The sequence below is a fragment of the Nannobrachium achirus genome (genome assembly GCF_963921795.1).
Source record: "Nannobrachium achirus genome assembly, chromosome: 12".
Classification (NCBI taxonomy): domain Eukaryota; kingdom Metazoa; phylum Chordata; class Actinopteri; order Myctophiformes; family Myctophidae; genus Nannobrachium; species Nannobrachium achirus.
The window spans coordinates 15,142,387-15,148,449 of NC_137832.1; positions in this window are offsets into that span (position 1 = coordinate 15,142,387).

The following is a 6,063-nucleotide window of genomic DNA, read 5'->3' on the forward strand; positions in this document are numbered from 1 at the left end:
CAGAACTAGTGGAAATAGCAGATCTACAACACCCAGACAAGGGCAAAAAAAGCGTCATTTTTGCACCCACCCTCCAAACCCCCTCCTATTATGCACTGGCCTTGTACAGGCCTTGCTATGGTTACGGTGCAAGCCAAGGCGAGCATACTTTGGTCTTCAGGTACGTGGGATAATGTGGCCTGCACACTTCTATCACACTCAAACACACAGCAAACAATAAGGGGTACGTATCAAACACTGTGGTGTTATTATCCAGCTCGGTCCACTGGAGAGGTTAAAGGGGAAGACCACCCATTTTCAATATTGAAATATGTCATTAATATACCTTAGAGGAGTTGTGTGGAAATAGAAAAAAAGTTCCCGCTCTTCTGTGTTGCCTAGAACTGGAGGATTGATTTTGGGGTTTGTATTGTAAAGTACAATGTGTGATGTCATCAAGTTGTAATTTACAATACGAACCCCAAAATCAATCCTCCAGTTCTAGGCAACACAGAAGAGGGGGAACTTTTCTCCTATTTCCACACAACTCCTCTAAGGTATATTAATGACATAGTTCAATATTGAAAATGGGTGGTCTTCCCCTTTAAAAACATGTTTCCACAGACAGAGACTCCCGAAAGAAGACTTCCATTCACAGACACCCCAGAGAGTTCAAACCCTCCTGACTACTAAAAAGACAAAAATAAAGGCCTGCTCTCAAGGAGCGCCTATAGATTTTTATTCACTTCCATTATTTCAGATGCACATCCATTCAAGGTCCAACTCCTCTTTGCTCCTCCGAGCTCTTGGCATTTAAAAGTGCTTTCTCATACCGACGGCAGCCAACTGCACAGATCATTTGGAAAGCAAAGGCTCTATGCAGGGGTGTCGCACCAAATTCTGGGCCCTGGGTACAAGCATTCACTCACATTTTGTGCTTTAACTATTGAAAAATAGCAGATATACAAGCTCACAGCGTGGCACAGAGTGCCGCGCTGCGAGCTTGTATATCTGCTATTTTTGAAAAATCATGAAAATCTGAATATTATTAATATATTATATTATATTATTGTGGGCTCGCCTATAAGGCGAGCACACTTTAGATATTGTCATTATTTATTTATTTATTTATTTATAGTAGACGGGATCTTCGGTTCCTTTCTACTCCTACATACTTAGTGAGAAAATGAAAATAAAAACATCAATGTGTTCAGTTTACAGTGGCGAAGTGTGCTATTATTTTCTATAGCAATCGGCCAAATGGTGGCGCTGTAGGAAGCCTTCGAAAGTGCGAACTTTGAACAGGTATAGCTCATGCTGTGTTTGAGGTCCAGCCATGAAACCTGTATACACGTATGCGTCTCCTCATGCCGAACAACTTTTACCCTCTAACTTTTGACCTCTGACCTTTAGGTCTCCCACAATTTGGAATTATATGATAAACAGTAAAAATCTATCTCCTCCTGGGATTTTTGCGTTAAGCGCACAAAACTTTTTTCAGATGAACTTTGGACCAATACGGTCAGATTGATCAACCAGATTTTTTTTAAAGTGAAATATAATTTTTTAATAATTCAATTAATATTGCGGTTTTATGCTAATTATTCTTCGGCCTCTAAATCATACATGCAAAGTTACACGTTCATGGCATTTGGCAAAGATGTGGAGGGTTAGTCAAAGTATCACTGAAACCAATTTTATTCCAATCGGCCAAAGGGGGGCGCTATACGAAGCGTCTGAAAATTCAAACTTCAAACGGGCATAAGTCATGACTCGTTTCGTTTGAAGACATGCAACTTGTTACACGCGTGCTTTGACTCAAGCGGAAGACATCTGTGACGTTGTTAAGTAAGCTCCGTCCTTCAATTTTCCGCCATTTTGAGCAGTTTGTAAAACGCGTAAACCCGCTTTTATTCTGGAATTTTCGCGTCACGTGCACAAAACTTTTTTTACGTGAACTTTGGACCAATATCTAAAGATCTGTCAGATCGGATTTCTTTAACATTGAAACATGCTTTTTTAAATAATTCAAACAATATTGCATTTTTATGCAAATTATTCTTCTGCCTCTAAAACATACAAGCAAAGTCACATTTTCATGACAAAATAGTGTAGAGGGTTAGTTCAAATATCACTGAAACCAATCTTACCCCAAATGGCCAAAGGGGGGCGCTATATAATTTTGAGCAGTTTGTAAAACGCTTAAACCCGTTTTTATTCAAGGATTTTTTTTGCAATTTGCATGAAACATTCTACACGCAATCTAAGGACCTTTATCTAACATGCCTATGAAGTGCACACAAAAAAAATATAAAATAATAATAATAAATATAGCTGCAAGCAGCGATAAAGTGTCCAAAGCCAAAAACACCTCAAATCATGAACACAGCCTGGGATGTGCGTGAAATCTTGCAAGCACATTCCCAATAGGTCAAGGAACAGATACCAACCTTCTCACATTGGCCTGTTATAGCGCCACCAGCGGGTCAACTTTTGCACAACACATTTTTGGAACAAAATGGATCAATCTTTGACGTCAGTAACGTCAAAGAGAGCACTGCCTGCGATCTTGACATTTTGTGCTTTTATAGCCATTGTTTTCTGGCTTGAAGCGAGCCCACAATTGTTTCGAAGGAACAATATTTTTCTAGTTAATATTTCAAATCCTTCTAAGTTTTTTTGAAAAACCTATGTTTCTGTGTCAGTGGTGCTCAAACCTTTTCATGTGTATGTATTTGGCCCACGGACCCCCATCTCAAAACATTTAGTTCCAGGAACCCCCCAGATGCAAAATTTGAGTTACAAATGTTTGCTTAAAAAAATACATACATTCAAAGATTTGCACACATTCTCACGACTTTTCAAAAATAGCAGATCTACAAGCTCGCAGCGCGGCACTCGGTGCCGCGCTGTGAGCTTGTATATCTGCTATTTTTCAATAGCTTTAAGGCCCCTCCACCTTGGGCCCTAGTAACTCAGTCCCACTCCCCCCCCCCCCTCCCTTGTGACGGCCCTGGCTCTCTGAGGCAATGTAACAATGGCTTCCAGAAGCGGCCCAATATATGTCCACAGAAGGAAGAAAGCGCTGCCTGTCAGTTTAGAAACCCACTTTGTTGGCGAAAGAAAGTCACCCCTGGAGCAACAACGTATCAGCAGAGTGATAACTAGGCTATACATAACCTGCAAAACTAGGGTACGTTCACATTCAATAGCACAGTTGTGTCGTATCTCAGCACTATTTGGATGACAAGAAATGTAATAAAACTACGGGGGTTGAGTGTCATGAAGGCAGGGGCGTCAATTGGGTATGGCAGGGGTATGCAGCTGCCATACCCTGGGTCCAGGGGGGGAAATAAAAGTTACTTTTAATTATAAATCCATGAATGTTTCTTTGTCTATCTCTGCTGGTTATTATGTTGTTAAATTACAGTAAAATAACTACAAATGCAAAATTTAACAAAATGGTCACTTTAACAAGGTATTATAATTATATTCTCCACACTTATATTCTCCCCATCTTGACAAAATGGTATATTCCCAGGTTCTGCAGGTCAGCTGCACAGGTGCAATGCATTATTGTTAATTGTGGCACGTTTACTAACATGCTAAGTTTAGCTGCACTTGAACAACCGTTCCAGGCTGCCATACCCAGCCCAAGAAACCGTAGAAACGTGGAAAAAAATAAGATGTACTTCTTAAAATAAATGATACATCATGCCTGTTGCTAAGGTATGGCAACATGACACCAGTTATGTTGCCATAACTTAGCTTTTTCTGAACTGACACCACTGCATGAAGGTCTTATAGAGAAGGAGGCCACAATGAGGCATAGTAGTAGGGTACAATGTGGGCAAGATGCTAACAGGAAAAAGGATGGCTTTGGCTGATGATAAAAGAAGCCTGCTGTATGTGTTTAGGAGATAAAGTACCTAGAATAGCTCAGAGTGGAATATATATATAACGTGGCAGAAATAGATGCAAAAATAACAGGAAACAGGCAAAAATGTTTTTGGAATGACAGTAATGACAATGTATTCTACATGGAATGATGGAATACAATAACCTACCAGGCTTAATTGTTATAAGCACATAGGCCCTATGTGTGCAGTTGATAGCACTGTGTAGAATGAACAAGGCCTATATGGCACAATAGGGCTGTATTTAAAGATGCAGTGCCACCATTTATTTCCTCCCTAACACATGGATTATCAGGTATTATGATTATACTAGGAGGAGGATTTTTTTTCCCAAAAGAGTGTACAGAAAGAGTTAAATTAGGTTCATTAAAATTAGTTTCATTAAGTATGCCTGCATGGTTGTCATGGTGGGTGGTGACCCAGCCTGAAGTTAGCCAATGGTTAAAGGGGAGGGGATGATTATATGATGTCATTTTATCTGTGTTTTTGGATCGGCACTTTGACCCACAAGGTTGTCAGCCTCAGGATGAAACCCCAAATACAAAGGGAATACATAATTGCTCATAACAACCACACCAGGGGGGGTCTAATGAAGTACTGTCAACCTCCTAGACACATGAAGACCAGAAAAAGAACAAAACTATGTCACCACCTCTTTAAGAAATACAATAAAAAAGTAGAATACCTTGGTTGACCATAACAGCAACGCAGGCAAACATAAATAGGCTACAACAGCCTACAAGGCAACAAGAGCAGAACGAGAAAGCGGTAAAGGGGTAGATAGAATCTACAGTGCAGGCACGTGCACACATAGACATCAAAGGGGGCTTGAGCCCCTGCCCTTTTACCCGTCTGTAAAAACGTGCCCTCTCCAGACCATGAATAAGTACAGAAAATAGCCGACCTCCAAGCTCACAACGCGTCGCACTGCGTCGCGTTGTGAGCTTGGAGGGTCTGCTATTTTCAATATTTTCACCAAAATGCCCTTTTAGAAATTTCAGCCCCTGCCTCTTTAACCCATTCAGAACGGGTACACATTATTGTGTATTATTATTTTATGCTTTAACTATTGAAAAATAGCAGATATACAAGCTCACAGCGCAGCACCGAGTGCCGCACTGCGAGCTTGTAGATCTGCAATTTTTGAAAAATCTTGAAAATTAGAATTTTGGACACGATTCTATAAGTGTCTTTTTGAAAACCCTATGTTTCTATGTCAGCAATCTGGCCAGCCATCGTAAAAGAAAAGGTCCTTTTCACATTAACTGGAGCTCAGTTAGTCTGTTCTTGAGAGACTACAATGTCAGTGGCTCTCATACCTTTTCATGTGAAGGACCCCCAAAATGATATTTATTTGGCCACGGACCCGCATCTTAAAATAATTAGTTCCAGGGACCACCCAGAAGCAAAATTTGAGTTACAAACGTTCGCTTTGAAAATACATATATTCAAAGATTTGCACTCATTTTCACGGACTATTTCAAAAATAGCAGATCTACAAGCTTGCAGCGTGGCACTCGGTGCCGCGCTGTGAGCGTGTATATCTGCTATTTTTCACTGATTAAAGCATTCAATAATTCTAGGCCTCTGCACGTCCCTGCTACAGAGTATAGTAGTGCAGAGAAGTGACCGTGTGTGAGAAATAGGCTCAAGGCCAGAAGTCGCCGGGCCAACAAGAGATTCAGCTGTCGTGAGGTGAAGAGGGGAGATTGTCAGAGGCTCTCTCGTCCTCATAGGCAGAACACAAGAGATTCACATTTCCATAACCACATTTGCAACGACAACTACAGCTAAGTGGTTCTGGGCGATACCGACAAATTCAAATAATCTCGGTATTTATTACCGTACCCTTTTGGGATGACTATTTTTGCTTTCATTGGATATTATATTGGACATCATAATTACACATTTTAATAAAAGATCATTAGTAATGTGTACATGTTGAACAAACAGGTACATTAGAGTAGTGGTTCTCTTTGGGGGGGGTCCCCAGATGATTAACTTAATGTGCAACATTGTTTTCTCACTCAACTGTAAACAAACCAACATAAAGTTTAAGTGTATAGAGGGTATCTGCACATTTCTAAAGTGACAATTTAAGGACTTTTTAATGTCTCTAAAATGACAAATTAAACAAATATTGTCAAATATTAGAGGCAGAAATGTG